This window comes from Macaca nemestrina, chromosome X (genome assembly GCF_043159975.1).
Source record: "Macaca nemestrina isolate mMacNem1 chromosome X, mMacNem.hap1, whole genome shotgun sequence".
In the NCBI taxonomy this organism is placed as follows: domain Eukaryota; kingdom Metazoa; phylum Chordata; class Mammalia; order Primates; family Cercopithecidae; genus Macaca; species Macaca nemestrina.
The window spans coordinates 75,497,636-75,521,859 of NC_092145.1; the positions used below are offsets into that span (position 1 = coordinate 75,497,636).

At 38.0% G+C, this 24,224-nt stretch overlaps 1 long non-coding RNA gene across 1 annotated transcript; it reads right to left on the bottom strand.

The window, feature by feature from the left end:
• Positions 1-918: 918 nt before the first annotated feature.
• LOC139360792 (uncharacterized) lies at positions 919-23,409 on the bottom strand. The gene is made up of 3 exons (XR_011618298.1): positions 22,530-23,409; positions 22,059-22,147; positions 919-4,630 (listed from the first exon to the last, which is right to left on the bottom strand). It is a non-coding gene; the product is annotated as an uncharacterized lncRNA (long non-coding RNA).
• Positions 23,410-24,224: the final 815 nt, after the last annotated feature.

The following is a 24,224-nucleotide window of genomic DNA, read 5'->3' on the forward strand; positions in this document are numbered from 1 at the left end:
GAGTGCTTCACTAGAAGTCACTGTGAATATTCTCATTCATAAAAGTTAACTGGGCCGGGTGCGGTGGCTCATACTTGTAATCCCAGCACTTCGTGAGTCTGAGGCAGGTGCATCATTTGAGGTCAGGAGTTCGAGACCAGCCTGACCAACACGGTGAAACCCCATCTGTAATAAAAATATAAAAATTAGCGGGGCGTGGTGGTAAACCTAGCTACTCAGATAGCTGAAGGAGGAGACTTGTTTGAATCTGGGAGGCAGAGGTTTCAGTGAGCCGAGATCATGCCACTCCACTCCAGCAAGACTGTCTCAAAAGAAAAAAAAAAAGTTAACTGACAGAAAACCTATCCACATATTCTCAAGCAGCTAAAAAGACATGTTGGCAACCCTTCCAAGAATTAGATTGTTTTTCCACCCTCAACATGATACTTTATTTGCTTCTCCAGAATATTTCTGTCTCAGAAAAAAGAAAACGAACTACCTTGCATTTCCAATGGAAACAGCTTGTGGAATGTTAGAAAGAATGAGTAAGGTAAATTCACTGTTTTACCCACGTACACAAATATAAACACTTGGGGAAGGTTTCTCATCCAAATAATTTTGAAACTTCCAAAACTTTTACTCATGTCTGAAAGCTGTGCTCACTAATAATATCTTGCCTTTTGCTATAGACTTACTGTTAATGTTTCCTCAAAATTCTTATGTTCAAACTTGAATTTCCAATGTGATGTTATTTGGAGGTAAGCCTTTGGGAGGTAATTAGATTTAGATGAAGTAAAGAGGGTAGTGCCCCATCATGATGGGAATATATATATATATATGTGTGTGTGTGTGTGTGTGTGTGTATATATATATGTGTGTGTATATATATATATGTGTGTGTGTGTATATATATATATATATATATATGGAAGACACCAGGGGCTTTTCCTTCTCAGCCACGTGAGAATACAATAAGAAGACAGCTGTCTGCAAATCAGGGAGTGGGCCTTCATCAAACTGAATCTACTGCACCTTGATTTTGGACACCATAGCCTCCAGAACTGTGAGAAAGAAATGTCTATTGTTTAAGCTACACAGTCTATAATATTTTGTTATAGCAGCCTAAACTGAGACATCCTTACATGCTGATTTTAATGTTTTACACACACATACACATACACACACACATACAACAAAACAACAACAAAAAGGAGGAAAAGTATTGTTTAGATTATTTTATACTGAAGGGACGGGACAACTAAAACTCAAGCGAGTTTGGAAAATTGCCTAAGGTCATACAGCCAATGGTGAAAGAAATGTTACCAGGTCAGTAAGGGTAGGAATAATCTCTGTTTCAGATATCAGTGCCTTCTTTAGACCTGAAGGTTAAAGATAAAAGTGAAAGCCCCAGATGACTTAAGCCATAGACTAAAGAGAGAGATACAGACACAGAAGAAAAGAGGGAAGAAGAAGGGAAAATAAACACAAATGCAGGTGGGGAAAGAGGCACATGCATTGAAGAGTTAGAAAGCCAATGGTCATGGCCTCAGTCAGAGTTATCCCTCTGGCATTTAAATACATATTTCACCTTGATCACAGGCTATCCTATCGACTGAAAATCCTTACAGACCTAGTACCCCTTATATATGTACTTTTTTGCATAACAGGCAACTTTCTTCAAACTACCATCTATTTCATAAAGTAAATAAAAGCCAATCTCAATGAAACCTTCTTCAGTGATAGATAACTTTCTTCTATAAGAATGCGGTCCCATTGTTAAAAAATGTTGGTTTTATATTGTAAGCTGAAAACGATCTCCACCTAACTTCCAGATATTGATCCTATTCCTTCCTTCTAAAGAATCAGCTTCCTCCACTCTTACACATGACAGCCATTTTTTATATGAGAACAGCAGACATGCTTTTCTCTCCCCTTCTCCAGCATCAAAGTTTTCACTTCCCAGGATATTCATCATTGGTATTATAATATATTCTTCATGAAGCCTGCTTTCAGCCCCTTACTATGATCACATTTCTCTGGATGCTTGAATTTATTTAAGTCTGTCATTAAATGTGACATCCAAATTTATCTGACTAACATGAAGTGGAACAAGAATACCAGATTCTTAAGTATTTTGCTAGCTTCTGGATAACCACATTACACTGTAGAGTTGTCATACTCAAAGTTATTCCTTAAACATAAGTTGTTATCAAGCCAGCTATCTTCATATCAAACTTGTACAATTATCTTACTGAACCTAAATGTAGTATTTACATTAGTTAAAATTTGTTTAGTTTTTGTTTTTCCATATTTCATAATATTTAAATAATTCCAAACTGATTGGTTCCTGTTTCACAAATACTTTTAGCAGGCATTGTTATTACAGAATAATTAGAAGTATGAGATTAGGGAAAGGAAAGTAGATGCTAATGCAGAATCATGAAATTACAGCTGACGAAAATTTTAAAAAGAAACACTCCAAAAATCAAACATAGGAATTAAAGAAGCAATCTTAGTCCTTAAGCATTCACTGTAGGAGTAAAGGGCCCTACATACCTCATGGTGTTTTGCTGTATTTATAGGTCACACGGTAACAGGTTTGAGCCATTAGGACAGCCTTCTCTTATGTTAACTGTCCTGTATTAAATAAGGCAGTCATATAACAGTCTTGGCAAATGGCCTTGCTTAAAAATATTTTAGTGCCTCTAGTGGGTTGAATGGTGGCCACCAAAAAGATACGCCCACATATTAATTCCTAGAACTTGTGAGTGATACGTTATTTGGGAAAAGGGGTCATTGCATATGCTATTAAATTAAACATTTAGAACTGAGGAGATTATCCTGGATTATCTCAGTGACAAGTATCTTTACAGGATTAAAAAAAGAGGAAACATATACATAGAGAAAAGGACAATATAAAAATGGAGGCAGAGAGTGGAGTACTTTAATGAGGCTGTGAGCCAAGGAATGCTAAGAATTGTGGGAATCCATTAGAAACTAGGAGAAATAACCATGGAATGGACTCTCAGCTAGAACCTTGGGAGAGAGTGCAAACTTGGAGACACAGACTTTGAGTTTGTGGCCTCCAGAACTATGAGAGAATTAATTGCTCTTGTTTCAAGCCACTGAGTTTGCGGTAATCGGTAACTCCCTGTCTAGAAAACTACTATAGTGCTTAAAGTGCTAAATATCACTACCTGGCAAATTTATTTACAATGCAAATTGTTTAAAACTATATAAATGAACAATTATAGGTAAAGAATCAATATAATAATAATATGAATTACACAATCTGAACAACATAGTATCATTATTATTTTAACCAATAAAATGAACTTACTCAACATATAATGAAACAATATTTACTCATTTATCTGTGCAACCATTTATCCATCTATACATTCATCAGTTTAGCCCACCATCCAGTCAGTATTTATCTAAACATTGTTGAGTTTAACTTTAAATGAAAATTATTGCATGAGTTTATCCATCAATGTTGTTGATCACAAACATATTTTATAGGTTGTGATAATTTCGATCACCCAGATGCTTGCAAATACCTGAATATTAAGAGTTATGTAGGGCAGAGCAAAATGGCTGTGCAGAAGCCTATACCATTCATCCCCCACAAGCAGGAAAACCAAATTTTAACAACTAACTACACACAAAAAACACCATCACAAAAACTAAACACCAGGTAAGCACACACAGTACTTGAGTTTTACTTCATATCACTGAAAGAGGCACTGAAGAGAGTAGGCAGTCACTCTTGAATGGCCAATGTCACCCTTTACCCAACCCCTGGCAGTAGCCACATGGCAAGAGAGAATCTACCCTTGTGGGAGGGAGAGTGCAGCAAGTAGGGTACTTTACATTCAACTTAGGGCTACCCTGTCACTGCAGAGAGAAAACCTGTGCTAGGCTCAGCAGGCACGCACGCACAGAAAGTACATTTTGACTAACCCTAGCCAGAGGAGAATCACCCATCTCAGTGGTCAGAAGCTGAGTTTCTTGGCAGGTCTCTTCACCACAGGACAAAGTGCTCTGGAATCCTAAGTAAACTTGAAAGGCAATCCAGGACACAAGGACGGCAATTATTGGGCAACTAATGGTGCTGGGTTGGGGTTAGAGCCAGTGGACTAGGGTGACATGTGACCTAGAAAGAGAGCAGATGAGGTGACTAAGGGAGTGCTTGAGCCCCACATTCCCAACCCTATGCAATGCTTCTAGCAGTAAGAAAGGTAATTCCTTCTTTCTGCTTCAGGAAAGGAGAGGGAAGGGTAAAGAGGAAAAGTAAAGAGGACTTTGTCTTGCATCCTGGATATCAGCTTAGCCACAATAGGACAGGGCAGTGGGCAGAGTTGTGAGATTTCCCTTCCAGGACCTACCTCCTGGATGACATTTCTAGACACACCCTTGGTCAGAAGGGTGGAACCCATGGCCTTGATGGGAAGGGCCAAGTCGTGGCAGGATTCATCAACTGCTGACTAAAGAACCCTTGGGCCATGAATAACCAGCAGCAATACACAGATAGTATATGGACTCACTCGGCACCAGGTAGCACTCTGTGGGACTTGGGCTCTGGGACACGCTTGCTTCAGGTGTGACTCAGCACATTCCCAGCTGTGGTGACTGTGGTGAAAGCCTCCTTCTGTTTGAGAATAGCAGAGAGAAAAGTAGCAGAGACTTTGTCTTCCACCTTAGGTTCCAGTTCAGCCATAGAAGGTAAAGAATTAAGTGGGATCTTGGCACTTAGGTCCAAGCCTAGACTCTTGGACAGCATACCTGGACCTCCCCTGGCCCATAGGGAAGCACACTGCCCTTAAGTGTGAGTCCCAGGCCAGGCAACATTCATCATAAGCTGAATGATAAGCTCTTGGGCCACATCACTGGTGGCCTGGGAGAAACCCCCATTGGCTGGTGGTGGTAGTGACCAGAGAGAGAAAGAGAGACTCCTTCACCTGTGGAAATGGGTGAGTAGAGTGGGAAGGACTTTGTCTTGTGGTTTGAGGGACAGCTTAGCTACAGTAGAATAGAACAACAGGTAAATTTCTAATGTTTTTGACTCCAATCTCTGGCTCCCAGACACCATCTCTGGACACACTCAGGTCCTGGGGGAACTCACTGCTCTAAAAGGAGAGATACAAACATCGGTGGCTTTGCCACCTACTGATTGTAGAGCCCTGCAATCTTGAATGACTATAAGTAGTAGACAGGTAGTGGTTGCAGTGGGCCTTGGACAAGCTCCAGTGAAGTGTTGGTTTCAGTTCTGAAGCCTTGGACAAGACCCAGTGAAGTGCTGGTTTCAGGTCTGAAGCAGCAAAGTCCCAATAGTGCTTTGCACATGGGTGCTTTTTTCCCCCCACCCCCATTTTCATGCAGTTCCAGCACAGAGATACTCCATTATTTGGAAGAAAGTAAGGAAAAAGTACAAGAGTCTTGGCCTGACAATCAAGAGAATTCTGGATCTTATCCAAGACCACCATGGTTGTACGACTATGAGTCTTGATACAGTTTGGTTGTGTCCTCACCCAAATTTCATCGTGAATTGTAGTTCCCATAATCCTCATATATCATGGGATAGGCGAGGTGGAAATAATCGAATTGTGGGGGAGATTTCTCATATCCTGTTCTCATGATAGTGAGTTAGTTCCCATGAGATCTGATGGTTTTATAAGGGGCTTCTCACTTCACTGGGCACTCATTCTCTCCCATGCCATCCTGTGAAGAGGTGCCTTCCACCATGATTGTAAGTCTCCTGGGGCCTCCCTACCTGTACATAACTGTGAGTCAATTAAAGCTCATTTCCTTATAAATTACCCAGTCTTGTGTATGTCGTTATAGCAGCATGGCAACAGACTAATACAGTAACTTGGTACCACATAGAGTGGGGTGTTGCAATAAGGATACAAAAAATGCAGAAGCAACTCTGGAACTGGTTAACAGGAAGCATTTGTAAGAGTTTAGAAGGTTCAGAAGAAAAAAGAAAGATGTGGGGAGGTTCATAAATTCCTAGAGACTTGTTAAATGAGTTTGACCAAAATGCTGATAGTGATATGAATAATGAAGTCCAGGCTGAAGTGGTATCAGATGGAGATGAGGAACTTGTTGGGAACAGGAACAAAGGTGACACTTGTTATGCTTTAAAAAGAGACTGGCAACATTTTTCCCCTTCCCTAGAGATCCATGGAACTTTGAACTCGAAAGAGATGATTTAGCATGAAGGGCTGTTGAACTATGTCAAGGCCTTCTCTGCATTTATTGAGATAATCATATGGTTTTTGTCTTTGATTCTGGTTATATGCTGTATGACGTTTATTGATTTGCATATGTTGAACCACACTTGCATCCCAGGGATGAAGCCCATTTGATCCTGATGGATAAACTTTTGGATGTGCTGATGGATTTGGTTTGCCAGTATTTCATTGAGGATTTTTGCATCGATGTTCGTCAGGGATATTGGTCTAAAATTCTCTTTTTTTGTTGTATCTCTGCCAGGCTTTGGTATCAGGATGATGCTGTCCTGATAAAATGAGCTAGGGAGGATTCCCTCTTTTCTATTGATTGGAATAGTTTCAGAAGGAAAACCAGCTCCTCGTTGTACTTCTGGTAGAATTTGGCTGTGAATCCGTCTCGTCCTGGACATTTTTTGGTTGGTAGGCTCTTAATTATTGCCTCAATTTCAGAGCCTGTTATTGGTCTATTCAGGGATTCAACTTCTTCCTGGTTTAGTCTTGGGAGGATGTATGTGTCCAGGAATTTATCCATTTCTTCTAGATTTTCTAGTTTATTTGCATAGAGGTGTGTAGAGTACTCTCTGATGATAGTTTGTATTTCTGTGGGGTCAGTGGTGATATCTCCTTTATCATTTTTTTATTGCATCTATTTAATTCTTATCTCTTTTCTTCTTTATTAGTCTTGCTAGTGGTCTATCAATTTTGTGGATCCTTTCAAAAAACCAGCTCCTGGATTCATTGATTTTTTGGAGGGTTTCTTGTACCTCTATCTCCTTCAGTTCTGCTCTGATCTTAATTATTTCTTGCCTTCTGCTAGCTTTTGAATGTGCTTGCTCTTGCTTCTCTAGTTCTTTTAATTGTGATGTTAGGGTGTCAATTTTAAATCTTTCCTGTTTTCTCTTGTGGGCATTTAGTGTTATAAATTTCTCTCTACACACTGCGTTAAATGTGTCCCAGAGATTCTGGTACGTTGTGTCTTTGTTTTCATTGCCTTTCATGCTAAAAACTCTCAATAAATTAGGTATTGATGGGACATATCTCAAAATAATAAGAGCTATTTATGACAAACCCACAGCCAATATCATACTGAATGGGCAAAAACTGGAAAAATTCCCTTTGAAAACTGGCACAAAACAGGGATGCCCTCTCTCACCATTCCCATTCAACATAGTGTTGGAAGTTCTGGCCAGGGCAATCAGACAGGAGAAAGAAATAAAGGGTATTCAATTAGGAAAAGAGGAAGTCAAATTGTCCCTGCTTGCAGATGACATGACAGTATATTTAGAAAACCCCATCGTCTCAGCCCAAAATCTCCTTATGCTGATAAGCACCTTCAGCAAAGTCTCAGGATACAAAATCAATGTGCAAAAATCACAAGCATTCTTATACACCAATAACAGACAAACAGAAAGCCAAATCATGAGTGAAATCCCATTCTGAATTGCTTCAAATAGAATAAAATACCTAGGAATCCAACTTACAAGGGATGTGAAGGACCTCTTCAAGAAGAACTACAAACCACTGCTCAAGGAAGTAAAAGAGTACAAAAACAAATGGAAGAACATTCCATGCTCATGGATAGGAAGAATCAGTGACATGAAAATGGCCATACTGCCCAAGGTAATTTGTAGATTCAATGCCATCCCCATCAAGCTACCAATGACTTTATTCACAGAATTGGAAAAAAAAAATCTTTAAAGTTCATATGGAACCAAAAAAGGCCATGCATTGCCAAGACAATCCTAAGCCAAAAGAACAAAGCTGAAGGCATTACGCTACCTGACTTCAAACTATACTACAAGGCTATGGTAATTAAAACAGCATGGTACTGGTACCAAAACAGATATATAGACCAATGGAACGGAACAGAGCCCTCAGAAATAATACCACGCATCTACAACCATTTTATCTTTGAAAATCCTGACAAAAACAAGAAATGGGAAAAGGAATCCCTATTTATTAGATGGTGCTGGGAAACTGGCTAGCCATATGTAGAAAGCTGAAACTGGATGCCTTCTTTACACCTTATATGAAAATTAATTCAAGATGAATTAGAGACTGAAATGTTAGACCTAAAACCATAAAAACCGTAGAAGAAAACTTAGGCAATACCATTCAGGATATAGTCATGGGCAAGGGCTTCATGTCTAAAACACCAAAAGCAACAGCAACAAAAGCCAAAATTGACAAATGGGATCTAATTAAACTAAAGAGCTTCTGCACAGCAAAAGAAACTATCATCAGAGGAAACAGGCAACTTACAGAATGGGAGAAAATGTTTGCAATCTACTCATCTGACAAAGAGCTAATATCCAGAATCTACAAAGAACTCAAACAAGTGTACAAGAAAAAAACAAACGACCCCATCAAAAAGTGGACGAAGGATATTTTCAGACACTTCTCAAAAGAAGACATGTATGCAGACATCAGACACATGGAAAAATGCTCATCATCACTCGCCATCAGAGAAATGCAAATCAAAACCACAATGAGGCACCATCTCACACCAGTTAGAATGGCAATCATTAAAAAGCCAGGAAACGACAGGTGCTGGAGAGGATGTTGAGAAATAGGAACACTTTTACAATGTTGGTGGGACTGTAAACCAGTTCAACCATTGTGGAAGACAGTGTGGCAATTGCTCAAGGGTCTAGAGCTGAAAATACCATTTGACCCAGCCATAACATTACTGGGTGTATAGCCAAAGGATTACAAATCATGCTGCTATAAAGACACATGCATGCGTGTGTTTATTGTGTCACTATTCACAATAGCAAAGACTTGGAACCAACTCAAATGTCCATCGGTGATAGACTGGATTAAGAAAATGTGGCACATATACACCATGGAATACTATGCAGCCATAAAAAAGGATGAGTTTGTGTCCTTTGTAGGGACATGGATGCAGCTGGAAACCATCATTCTCAGCAAACTATCACAAGGACAAAAAAAAAAAAAAAAACAAACACTGCATGTTCTCACTTATAGGTGGGAATTGAACAATGAGAACACTTGGACACAGGAAGGGGAACATTGCACACTGGGACCTGTTGTGGGGTGAGGGGAGGGGGAAGGGATAGCATTAGGAGATATACCTAAAGTAAATGTCGAGTTAATGGGATGGACACACCAATATGGGATATGTATACATACATAATAAACCTGCACATTGTGCACATGTACCCTAGAACTTAAAGTACAATTTAAAAAAGAAAAAGAAAAAGATAATTTAGGGTACCTGGCAATGGAAATTTTAAAGCAGCAAAGTATTCAAGAGTAAGCAGAACATCAAAGTTTAGAAAATTTGCAGCCTGAAGATGCGATAGAAAAGAAATACCCATTTTCTGGTGAGAAATACAAGCCTTTGCAGCAATTTGCATAAGTAAAAAAGGAGCTGAATGTTAATCACCAAGACAATGGGGAATAGGTCTCCAGGGAGTGTCACAGACCTTCGCCTATCCAATCATAGGGCCAGAAGCCTAGGAGGAAAAAATTGGTTTCATGGACTAGGTCCAAGTGCCTCCCTGCTCTCTGCAGCCTTGGGACATGGTGCCTTGTGTCCCAGATGCTTCAGCTCCAGCTGTGGCTAAAAGGGGTCAAGGTACAACTGAGACCATTGCTTCAAAAGGTGCATTCCCCAATGCTTGGCAGCTGCTACATGGTGTTGGGCCTGCCAGTGCACAGAATACAAGAATTGAGGTTTGAGAACCTCCACCTAGATTTCAGGGGATGTATGGCAATCCCTGGATGTCCAGCAGAAGTCTGCTGTGGGGTGGAACACTCATGAAGAACCTCTGTTAGGGCACTGTAGAAGGGAAATTTGGAGTTGGAGCCCCCACACAGAGTCTCCACTTTGGCAATGCCCAGTGGAACTGTGAGAAGAAGACCTCTGTCCTCCAGACCCCAGAATGGTACAATCTACCAAAAACTTGTACCTTGCACCTGGAAAAAGCAACAGACACCCAGTGCCAGCCCCAAGATTATTTATTCCACCAACATCATGTCACAGATGGCAGAACTGAGGTCCAGAGAAGGAAAAAGACTTTCACAAGACCATCCCTTAAGATGGTCACAAAAATACTCGGTGGCCTTTATTGTCTCTAAGGCAGAAAATACCGTGGTTCCCAGTGTTTAATTTTCATAATCAAAATATACTCCGTTCTTATTTTCTGCTGGACAGAAAACTGAACATTACAGCTGTGGTATATGTGCTTGGTGTAAAATGAAACTTTTAACTACTCACAGCATCTGTAACGATGCTGGAGTTCCAGCTCTTAAGCTTGTTTGCTTCTATTTCTAGATGGCAATAAAACATAGCTCACAGGTCATGTGTGTGCTCTGACAAGTGGCTTCAAGCCCCAGGTGGACATACATAGGGTTTGCATAATTTTCTAGCTCAAATGATTGTGGAACAATTGATTATGAGGCATTAAAAAAAGAGAGCATAGCCACATATAAGATTACATGGTTTACTAAGGACATAAAAGACAACAGATACTGTTGGGTGAGATAGGAAGATGAACACTGGGGAGGGATAACCTAAAAGCCCTGATATTCTAAGGGTCTTCTCGTGTGTAGGAAAACCTGAAAGAAGCCAGGCTTAAGATCAGGTCTGACACTCTCTAGCTCCTTTATGCCCTTCCCATTATAAGATAAAAATGATCTCATAAACTCCATTAATCTAAGGGATGGAGAAAAATGTGTTTCTCTTTCGGGTAACTAACATTAGCAAAGAGACATCTGGTCCAGAACAAGAGGTAACTGAATGAAATGGCTCCCTAAAACGAATTTTAGGCATTAGTGAATGAGATGTTTGGAGACAGGGAGATTTATTTTAAATTGACTTTGAGGAGAGACAAAAGACAGCTTTGTTTGGTGTAAACTCCAAAGTCAGTATGTTCCAGGGAGAAGAGATAGAGTCATGCTTGCAAGCATATGTCTTTTTTTTCCACCTTACTATTGCACTGCCCACTCCTTCCCCTGCCGCTTCTGCCACAGCTGTTGAGGTAATATCAAAGAAGAAAGCGCTCTTGTCTAGTGATCATAGTAATACAAGCACAGTGTACGTTGATAAAAATTTTAATCGTGAACACCGGCATATGGGAATAGGGTGGCCAGGTGATTTGTGCTAAATCAAATAATTTTTTCTTTTAGTTTTCTGAATAGTAAAACAAAACAAAACATATGTAAATGCTTTTTATTATTATACTTTCAGATTTTTGTGATCAATTTCTCATTCATATGCACTCAGAAAGGGCATAGGAAAATTAAGCTTTAAGTTTCTTCTATTGTAAACTATTTAACAATCTATGAAAAAGGTATTATTTAAAGAAACACAGAGATATGTTTGTAATTGTGATATAATTCTATTTTCCTCTAATTTAACCATTTGCCAAGAAAATGATCAGCTATTAGAATTAACTATTCAATTTGAAACCTATGGATATACATGAAGGAGATATATTTCTGCTTAAATAGCTGCTTAACTCACTGTACCCTGGTGACTTCATATTTTTGTGATAATCCTATGAGTTGTAAGTATTTTATCTTCCTGAGCTAGTGTAATTGAAGTGTTTATAGCTCCTCTTGATTTTGTTTCCCAATTTGATGAAAATATTAGAATTCTTACAATGTGAAAAAAAAAACAAAGAAGTGAACTTACTATTTTTCAATGTAAATATAAAGAGAGAATTGGGCCATTCAGAAATAACCTAGGTAATACTGGTTAGTGATTAGTTAAGTGCCAAAACAAAACAAAAGCTAAACTCTATCATCTTACTGTCTTTCCTGTTACAAATGCCATAATGTTAATTTCATGAAGACAAGGTTCTGGTTTTAGGGTTTCTCGTTTACCTCTGTAGCCTCACTATCTAGAGCACTGTTAGGCTGAGAATAGGTATACATTCAATAAATATTTATTGAATGAATATGGAAGAAGTAGTCATATCAGGCTGTAGAGAAGATTTTTAAATGAGAATATGATGAGGTGGCTGGCAAGATGGCCAAATTGGAACAGTTCAGGTCTGCAGCTCCCAGCGAGATCAATGCAGATGATGAGTGATTTCTGCATTTCCAACTGAGGTACCTGGCTTATCTCATTAGGACTGGTTAGACAGTGGGTGCAGCATAAGCTAAAAACCTTGAAAAAAGGTTAGAAGAATCACTAACTAGAATAACCAGTGTAGAGAAGAATATAAATGACATGATGGAGCTGAAAAATACAGCACGAGATCTTCATGAAACATACACAAATATAAATAACCAAATTGATCAAGCACAATAAAAGATATCAGACATTAAAGATCAATTTGAAATAAAGTGCCAAGAGAAGATTAGACAAAAAGCAATAATAATGAAAAGAAGCAAACAAAGCCTCCAAGAAATATGGGACTGTGTGAAAAGACCAAACCTATGTTTGATTGGTATACCTGAAAGTGAGGGGTAGAATGGAACCAAGTTGGAAAACATTTCAAAATATTATCCAAGAGCACTTCCACAGCCTAGCAAGACAGGCCAACATTCAAATTCAGGAAATACAGAGAACACTACAAAGATACTCCTCGAGAAGAGCAACTCCAAGACACATAATCATCAGATTTAACAAGGTTGAAATGAAGGAAAAAATGCTAAGGGCAGCCAGAGAGAAAGGACAGGTTACCCACAAAGGGAAGCCCATAAGGCTAACAGAAGACCTCTCTGCAGACCTAAAATCCAGGGTAGACTGGGGGCCAATATTTAACGTGCTTAAAGAAAAGAATTTTCAGTCCAGAATTTCATATCCAGACAAATTAAGCTATATAAGCAAAGGAGAAACAAAATCCTTAACAGACAAGCAAATGCTGAGATATTTTGTCACCACCAGGCCTGCCTTACAAGAGCTCCTGAAGGAAGCACTAAATATAGCAAGGAAAAAACAGTACTAGCCACTGCAAAAACATACCAAATTGTAAAGACCATTGACACTATGAAGAAACTGCAACTAATGAGCAAAAGAACCAGCTAGCATCATAATGAAAGGATCAAATTAACACATAACGATATTAACCTTAAATGCAAATGGGCTAAATGCCCTGATTAAAGACACAGACTGGCAAATTGGATAAAGGGTCTAGACCCATTGGTATACTCTATTCAGTAGACCCATCTCACATGCAAATACACACATAGGTCCAAAATAAAGGGATGAAGGAAGCAGGGAAAGAAAAAAAAAGCAGAGGGTGCAATCTTAGTCTCTCATAAAACAGACTTAAACCAATAAAAATCAAAAAAAGACAAAGAAGGGCATTACATAATGGTAATGGGATCAATGCAACAAGATGAGCTAACTATCCTAAATATATATACATGCAATACAGGAGCACCCAGATTCATAAAGCGAGTTCTTAGAGACCTACAAAGAGACTTAGACTCCCACACAATAGTAATGGGAGACTTTAACACCCCACTGTCAATATTAGACAGATCAATGAGACAGAAAATTAACAAGGATATCCAGGACTTGAACTCAGCTCTGGACCAAGTGGACCTAATAGACATCTACAGAATTCTTCACCCCAAATCAACAGAATATACATTCTTCTCTGCACCACATTGCATTTATTCTAAAATTGACCACATAATTGGAAGTAAAACACTCCTCAGCAAATGCAAAAGAATGGAAATCATAATAAACAGTCTCTCAGATCACAATGCAATAAAATTAGAACTCTGGACTAAGAATCTCCTTCAAAACCGCACAGCTCCGTGGAAACTGAACAACCTGATCCTGAATGAGTACTGGGTAAGTAGCGAAATTAACGCAGAAAAAAAAATAAGTTCGTTGAAACCAATGAGAACGAAGACACAACGCACCAAAATCTCTGGAACACAGCTAAAGTAGTGTTTAGAGGGAAATGTATAGCACTAAATGCCCACAGGAGAAAGTGGGAAAGATCTAAAATTGACACCCTAACATCATAATTAAAAGAACTAGAGAAGCAAGAGCAAAGACATTCAAAAGCTAGCAGAAGACAAGAAATAACTAAGATCAGAGCAGAACTAAAGGAGACAGAGACATGGAAAACCCTTCAAAAAATTAATGAATCCAGGAGCTCGTTTTTCAAAAAGATTAACAAGATAGATATACTACTACCCAGACCAATAAAGAAGAAAAAAGAATCGAATAGACACAATAAAAACAAGATAAAGGGGATATCACCACCAATTCCACAGAAATACAAACTACCATCAGAGAATACTATAAACATCTCTATGCAAATAATCCAGAAAAAAAATGGATTAATTCCTGGACACATGCACCCTCCCAAGACTAAACCAGGAAGAAGTCAAATCCTTGAATAGACCAATAACAAGTTCTGAAATTGAGGCAGTAATTAATAGTCTACCAACCAAAAAACCCCAGGACCAGACAGATTCACAGCCGAATTCTACCGGAGGTACAAAGAGGAGCTGGTAACATTCCTTCTGAAGCTATTCTAAACAATAGAAAAAGAGGGACTCCTCTCTAACTGATTTTATGAGGCTAGCATCATCTTGATACCAAAACCTGACAGAGACACAGCAAAAAAAGAAAATTTCAGGCCAATATCCCTGATGAACATTGATGCAAAACTCCTCAATAAAATACTGGCAAACTGAATCCAGCAGCACATCAAAAAGCTTATCCAACACAATCAAGACAGCTTGATCCCTGGGATGCAAGGCTGGTTCAACATATGTGAATCAATAAACGTAATCCATCACATAAATGGAACCAATGACAAAAGCACATGATTATCTCAATAGATGCAGAGAAGGCTTTCCATAAAATTTAACACCCCTTCATGTTAAAAACTCTCAATAAACTAGGTATTGATGGAATGTAACTCAAAATAATAAGAACTATTTATGAGAAACCCACAGCCAGTATCATACTGAATGGCAAAAGCTGGAAGCATTCCCTTTGAAAATCAACACAAGACCAAGATGCCCTCTCTCACCACACTCCTACTCAACATAGTTTTGGAAGTTCTGGGCAGGACAATCAGGCAAGAGGAATAAATAAAGGGTACTGAAATAGGAAGAAAGGAAATCAAATTGTCTCTGTTTGCAGATGACATGATTGTATATTTAGAAAACCCCCATGGTCTCAGCCCCAAATCTCCTTTTTTTTTTTTAATATATATACTCTTTTATATTGTATTTATTCTTGTAGTGGTGGTATCGCATTGTGATTTTAATTTGTATTTTTTTATTATGAAGATGTAGTTTACTGTTTTTAACATAATTAGGTATCTAATTTTACCAGATTACTTTTCTGCTTCTATTGAGATGATTATATAAATTTTCACTTATGTGTTTATTAATGTAGTGTATTACACTGATAGATTTACAAGTATAAAAATGTACCCTTGATTTTCTGAAGTAAATGGCTTAGTCTTGGAGTATTGCTTTTTTAATCACTGAATTCTATTGTCTAGTATTTTACTTAGGATTTTGAACTAGATTGATGAAAGATATTGGCCAGTAGATTTCTTTTCTTTTCCCATTCTTGTAGGGATTTGGCATCATGGTAATGTAATCTCCATACAAATAGGTAGAAAGTGTATCATCTTTATTATCTGGTAGATTTTGTATAATATTGGTGTTTGGAAGAATTCACAGGTTAATCTATTATAGTTTGAAATGTTCATTATGGGAAAATTTCTTAAATTGAATTCATTTCTTCATGGGATTTCAAATAATTCAGATTTTTAATTTATTATTAAGTCCGTTTGGTAAGTTGAATTTTCAGAGAATGTTTTCATTTCATTCAAATTTTCAAATTTATTGGTTTAAAATGTTTCATATTCAATTGTTATAGTTTTAACATTTAAATGATTTATACTTATGTCTAATATTCCTAACATAGGTAATTTGTGTTTGCTTCTTAAAAGATTAGTCTTCCTAAGAGTTTTTTTCAGTTTTATTAAAATTAAATAAGAACAAATTTCTGATAATTTCCAAATATCCTTAAGCTGGTAAGCAACTTCAGCAAAGTCTCAGGATACAAAATCAATGTGGAAAAATCACAAGCATTCCTATACACCAATAATAGACAGAGATCCAAATCATCAGTGAACTCACATTCACAATTGCTACAAAGAGAATAAAATACCTAGGAATACAACCTGTGAGGGATGTGAAGCAGCTCTTCAAGAAGAACTACAAACCACTGCTCAAGGAAATAAGGGAGGACACAAAGAAATGGAAAAACATTCCATGCTCATGGATAGGAAGAATCAGTGTCGTAAGAATGGCCATACTGCCCAAAGTAATTTAAAGATTCAATGCTATTCCCATCAAACTACCATTGACTTTCTTCACATAATTAGAAAAAAACTAAATTTCATATGGAATCAAAAAAGAACCTGTATAGCCAAGACAATCCTAAGCAAAGAAAAAAGCTGGAGGCATCACGCTACCTGACTTCAAACTATACTACAAGGCTACAGTAACCAAAACAACATGGTACAGGTACCAAAACAGATATATAGACCAATGGAACAGAACATCGGCCTCAGAAATAACACCACACATCTACAACAATTTGGACAAAACTGGACAAAAACAAGTAATGGGCAAAGGATTCCCTATTCAATAAACGGTGTTGGGAAAACTGGCTAGCCATATGCAGAAAACTGAAACTGAATGCCTTCCTTACACCCTATACAAAATTTTTCTCAAGATAGATTAAAGAATTAAATGTAAGACCTAAAACCATACAAATCCTATAAGAAAACCTAGGCAATACCATCCAGGACAGAGGCATGGGCAAAGACTTCATGACTAAAGCACCAAGAGCAACGGCAACAAAATCCACAATAAACAAATGAGATCTAATTAAGCTAAAGAGCTTCTGCACAGCAAAAGAAACTAACATCAGAATGAACAGGCAACCTAAAGAATGGGAGAAAAATTTTGCAATCTATCCATCTGACAAAAGGCTAATATCAATAATCTACAAGGAACTTAAACAAATTTACAAGAAATAAAAAACTCCGTGAAAAATTGGGCAAAGGATATGAGCAGACACTTCTCGAAAGAAGATATTTATGGGCCAACAAATATATCAAAAAAAGCTCATCATCACTGGTCATTGGAGAAATGCAAATCTAAACCAAAACAAATTTACAAGAGAAAAACAAACAAACCCATCAAAAAGTGGGCAAAGGATATGAACAGAAACTTCTCAGAAGACATTTATGTGGCCACCAAACATATGAAAAAAAGCTCATCCTCACTGGTCATTAGAGAAATGCAAATCAAAACCATAATGAGATACCATCTTAGGCTGGTTAGAATGGTGATCATTAAAGTCAGGAAACAACAGATTCTGGAGAAGATGTGGAGAAATAGGGACACTTTTACACTGCTGGTGGGAGTGTAAATTAGTTCAACCATTGTGGAAGACACTGTGGGGATTCCTCAATCATCTAGAACCAGAATTACCATTTGACCCAGCAATCCCATTGCTGGGTATACACTCAAAGGATTATAAATCATTCTACTATAAAGACACATGCACATGTATGTTTATTGCAGCACTATTCACAATAGCACAGAGTTGGAACTAACCCAAATGCCCATCAATGATAGACTGGATAAAGAAAATCTGGCACATATACACCATGGAATATTATACAGCCATAAGGAAGGATAAGTTCATGTCATTTGCAGGGACATGGATGAAGCTGGAAACCATCATTCTCAGCAAAATATCACAGGAACAGAAAATCATACACCACATGTTCTCACTCATAGTGGGGGTTGAACAACGAGAATACATGGACACACAGAGGGGAACATCACACACCAGGGCCGTTGGGGGGTGGGGAGTTAAGGGAGGGATAGCATTAGGAGAAAAACCTAATGTAGATGATGGGTCGATGGGTTCTGCAAACCATCATGGCGCGCATATACCTATGTATCAAACCTGCACATTCTGCTCATGTATCCCATAACTTAAAGTACAATAATTAAATGAATAAATAAATCCAGAACAGTAAAAAAACTAATAATGGTTTGTTCTATTGGGTTTGAGATAATCCTCACAGAAACACAGATGTAGGAAGTAAAACCATGGCCCAGAGATCAATAATAATTTAATGTAGTAATATAGTAATTCAAAGCATTCCTTTATGATCTTCCCCGCCCCAGAGTCCATGATCCTTCAGTCTGTGAGGGTTTTCTTCATTAACCCAAACAGCCATCAATGCCCACTTCTTGACTTCTAAGCATAACATGGCATAGGGGCTCAGATAGAAACTTGAAAAAAAAAAAAAAAAAAGAATGTGATCAATGATAGGGTAAATAATTTAGATACAAATATTCTGTTTCTCTCCTGGCCCTATTCCCATTTAAGGAATATTGTGTGGAATTAGTACCTCTAAGTACTCATACAGTTCTGGTAGTCTATGGCTTCCTGTACCTGTAAAACTTCCTGTACCTGTAAAAGGGTACAAAGTAGGAGTCATCCCCTAAGGAAAGTAACAAAGGTAGAGGTATGAGTCCTAGTGGTTGTTCCAATTCAACTATCCACAGTCCCCTAGGGGATTTAGAAAGAAACTAGGAGAATGAACATGTGGCCTCAAATTTTGCAGCAAAATTCTTTGCCAAGTCAAAGGGTTCTAATATGAATATCAAAGCTCCAACTTCACATATGGAACTAATAACTATTGGGTAGTAGGCTTAGTACCTGGGTGACAAAATAATCTGAACAACAAACCCCATTGACATGACTTTACCTATATAACAAACCTGCACATGTACCCCTAAAACTAAATGTTTAAATAAAATAAAACTTTAACACACAGAGACACACACACACCACCAGAAACTTCCAATGCCCTTGCATACAGATGTCTCTTTGTATCCTCAGAGCGTTTCCATAAAGCGGAGAGGAATAGTGGTAACAAAGAGTTAAATCATGAATGAACTCCCATTCACAATAGCTCCAAAGAGAATAAAATACCCAGGAATCCAACTTACAAGGGATGTAAAGGACCTCTTCAAGGAGAACTACAAACCACTGCTCAGTGAAATCAAAGAGGACACAAACAAATGGAAGAACATACCATGCTCATGGATAGGAAGAATCAATATCGTGAAAATGGCCATACCGCCCAAGGTAATTTAGAGATTCAATGCCATCTCCATCAAGCTACCAATGAGTTTCTTCACAGAATTGGAAAAAACTGCTTTGAAGTTCATATGGAACCAAAAAAGACCCCACATTGCCAAGACAATCCTAAGCCAAAAGAATAAAGCTGGAGGCATCATGCTACCTGACTTCAAACTATACTACAAGGCTACAGTAACCAAAACAGCATGGTACTGGTACCAAAACAGAGATATAGACCAATGGAGCAGAACAGAGCCCTCAAAAATAATACCACATATCTACAACCATCTGATCTTTGACAAACCTGACAAAAACAAGAAATGGGGAAAGGGTTCCCTATTTAATAAATGGTGCTGGGAAAATTGGCTAGCCATGAGTAGAAAGCTGAAACTGGATTCTTTCTTTATTCCTTATATGAAAATTAATTCAAGATGGATTAGAGACTTAAATGTTAGGCCTAAAACCATAAAAACTCTAGAAGAAAACCTAGGTCCTAGGTAATACCATTCAGGACATAGCCATGGGCAAGGACTTCATGTCTAAAACACCAAAATCAATGGCAACAAAAGTCAAAATTGACAAATGAGATCTAAGTAAACTAAAAAGCTTCTGCACAGCAAAAGAAACTACCACCAGAGTGAACAGGCAACCTACAGAATGGGAGAAAATTTTTGCAATTTACTCATCTGACAAAGGGCTAATATCCAGAATCTACAAAGAACTCAATCAATTTTACAAGAAAAAAACAAATGTCATGTTTTTCTCTGGAATGTCTACTTCCTCTTCAGGTTTTAAGGATATTATTGCTGGATATACAATTTTAGGGTAAAAGTGTTTTTTAATTTGATTTTTTTTCCTCCTCCAGCAGTTTAAATATATCATGCCACTCTCTTCTGGTCTGTAAGGTTGTCACTGAAAAGTCTGTTGTCAGGTGTTTTAAATCTTCCTTGTGCAGCATTTATGTCTTTGATCTTGCTACTTTTAGGATCATTTCTTTACCCTTGTTTTTTGGATGTTTCATTATTAAACATTTTGAAGTAGTCTTATTTGGGTTAAATTTGCTTGGTGTCTTATGACCTTCTTATACTTGGATATTGATATCATTCTCTAGGTTTATGAAGTTCTCTGTTATTATCCCTTGGAATAAACTTTCTACCCCTATATCTTTCTCTATGTCCCTTTAAGGCCAATTACTCTCAGTTTTGCTCTTTTGAGCCTATTTTCTGCATCCTGTACACATGCTTTATTGTTTCTTTTTTTTGGTGTGTTTTCTGACTTTGTATTTTCAAATAGCCTGTCTTCGAGTTCATTAATTCTTCTGATGATTGATTATGTTATTGAAAACCTGATGCATTCTTCAGTATGCTAATTGCATTTTCAGCTCCAGAATTTCTGTTTGATTCTTTTAAATTATTTGAATAACTTTGTTAATTTTATCTGACAGAATTCTGAATTCTTTCTTTGATTTTATCTTGAATTCATTTGAGTTTTCTTTTCCACAAGACAATTATTTTGAATTCTCTCCTGGAAAGGTCACATATTTTGTTTCTGCAAGATTAGTTCCTGCTGGTTTATTTAGTTCATTTGGTGACGTCGTGTTTTCCTGAATTATCTTGATACTTGTGGATGTTCATCTATGTCTGGACATTGAAGAATTGGGTATTTATTGTAGTCTTCACAGTCTGGGCTTGTTTTTACTCATCTTTTTTGGGAAGGCTTTCCAGATACCCATAAGGACTTGGATATTGTGATATGAGCTGTATCTGCTTTGTAGGACATCCCAAGCCCAGTAGCACTGTGGTTCCTGCAGGGTCATAGAGTTGCTGTCTTGATAGTCTTGGAAAATATCTGAGAGAATTCTCTGGATTACCAGGTGGAAACACTTGTTTTTTTCCTTTAATTTCTCCTAAACACTCTCTCTGCTGTGAGCCACCTGAAGTTGGACTGGAGTGACACAAGAGTCCTGTGGCCACTAGGGCTGTGCTGGGTCAGATCTGTAGCTAGCACAGCACAGCACTGTATCTTATTTGTGGTCTGCTGTAACCACTCCCTGTCCAATGAGTATGTTCAATCAAGACCATGGGGCTCTACAATCAAAAGGTGGCAACACAAGCCAGGCCTGTTTTCCTTCAGGGTGGAGTTCCCCCAGTCTCTGAGCAGTCCAGAGGTGCTGCCTCAGAGTCAGTGACTAGATTCAATAATCTGAGAAGTCTACCTGGTATTCTGTTGTACTGCAGATGAGCTGGGATTCAAACCACTAGATACAGTCCTTCCCACTCTTTTCTCCCCCTCTCAAAGGCAGAGGAACCTCACTCAATGGCCACTACCACCATAGGTGCATGTAGAGTATTTTGAGGCTACAGTTAATGTTCCCTTAAGACCCAAGGGCTCTTAAGTCATGCTGCTTGACCTGGGACTTATATTCTTCAGTGGAGTGAGTTCTCCTTTGGCCCAGGGCAGGTCTAGAAATGCCATCCAAGAGCCAAGTCCTGAAATCAAGGACCCCAAGAGTCCACTTAGTGGTGCTTTATTTCTCTGTGGCTGTCCTGGTACCTAAGGCTTGACAATGTCCCCTTTACTTTTTCCTCTGATTTCTCAAGCAAAAGGAGTCTTGTCCCATAGCCACTACAGGTGTGAATGTGCTGAATCTCTCCCGAGGCCAGCAAGTCTCAGACTCTCACCCAAAGCCATCAATATGTTACCTGAGTATTTCTGTTGGTTATTCAGGGCCCGAGAGCTCTTCACTTAGCAGATGATGAATACTGTTAGAATTGGGTCTTTCCCTTCAAGTCTAAGGGAATGGGAGAAATAGAAAATTACAGTTTTAGTACACAATTAGAGTTAAATTTGTGCAAATTAAAAAATAAATTGTTAAGACTCTACAATGTTAAGTACAATCTCCATGGTAACCACTAAGGAAATATAAATAAAATATATATAAAAAAAGAAAAAGAGAATAAAAACATGGCACTACATTTAAAAACTACTAAAAACAAAGGAAGGCAATAATGGAATAAATGAGAATCAGGAAAAAATAACAAAATGGCAAGTATAAGTTCGTCTCTATTAGCAATTTGTTTACATATAGATTACATTTTCTAATCAAAAGGCATAGATTAGACAAATGCAAAAATAAACACCATCCAACTATATGCTGTTTACAAGATACTCACTTTAGATCTAAGAATTTGTTATAGGTTGATAAAAAATGATGCATTTACATTTCTCTAATGATCAGTGATGAAGAACTTTTTTTATACATTTTTTGGCCACATAAATTTCTTCTTTTGAGAAATCTCTGTTCAAATCTTTTGCCCACTTTTTGACGGGGTTGTTTGTTTTATTCTTGTGAATTTTTTAAGTTCCTTGTAGACTCTGGATATTGGACCTTTGTCAGATGGGTAGATTGCAAAAATTTTCTCCCATTCTGTAAGTTGCCTGTTTTTGTTTGTTTGTTTTTTTGTTTGTTTCTTTTTTCTGTGCAGAAGCTCTTTAGTTTAATTAGTTCCCACTTGTCAATTTCAGCTTTCGTTGCAATCGCTTTTTGTGTTTTCATCACGAAGTCTTTGCCCATGCCTATGTCCTGAATGGTACTGCCTAGGTTTTCTTCTAGGGTTTTTATGGTTTTGGGTTTTACATTTAAGTCTTTAAACCATCGTGAGTTAATTTTTGTATAAGGCATAAGGAAGGGGTCTATTTCAGTTTTCTGAGTATGGCTACCATCTCACACCACTCAGAATAGCAATTATTAAAAAGTCAGGAAACAGGGCCTTCCACGGTGGCTCATGCCTGTAATTCCAGCACTTTGGGAGGGCAAGGTGGGCAGATTACTTGAGGTCAGGAGTTTGAGACCAGCATGGTGAAACCTCATCTCTACTAAAAATACAAAAAATTAGCCAGGTGTGGTGGGGCATTCCTGTATTGCCAGTTACTTGGGAGGCAGAGGCAGGAGCATTGCTTGAACCTGGGAGGCAGAGGTTGCAGTGAACCAAGATTGTGCCACTGCACTTGAGCCTGGGCAACAGAATGAGATTCCTTCTAAAAAAAAAAAAAAAAAAAAAAAAAATTCAGGAAACAATAGATGTTGGCAAGGCTGCGGAGAAATAGGAATGGTTTTACATTGTTGGTAGGAGTGTAAATTAGTTCTACCATTGTGGAAGACAGAGTGCCAATTTCTCAAGGATCTAGAACCAGAAATACCATTTGACCCAGCAATTCCTTTACTGGGTATATACCCAAAGTGTTATAAATCACTCTGCTATAAAGACACATGCATACATACATTTATTGCAGCAGTATTTACAATAGCAAAGACATGGAACCAATCCAAATGCCCATCAATGATAGACTAGATTTTTTTTTAAATGTGGTACATATACACCATAGAATATTATGCAGCCCTGAAAAAGAATAAGATCATGTACTTTGCAGGGACATGGATGAAGCTGGACGTCATAATCCTCAGCAAACTAACACAGAAACAGCAAACCAAACAATGCATGTTCTCACTCATAAGTGGGAGTTAAACAGTGAGACTACATGGACAGAGGGAGGGGAACAACAGACATGGGGGCTTGTTGTGTTCTGGGAGGCAAGGAGAGGGAGAGCATTAGGACAAATACCTAATGCATCTGGAGCTTAAAACCTAGATAGCAGGTTGATAAGAGCATCAAACACCCATGGCACATGTATACCTATGTAACAAACCTGCACATTCTGCACATGTATCCTGGAATTTAAGAAAAATTAAAAATAAATAAACAAATAAATAAATATTTTAAAATAAATAAATAAAGATGAGAAAAGGTAATCCACAGAAAGTATAGAGTGAGCTGCTGTGACTATACTGATATTAGTAAAAATAGACT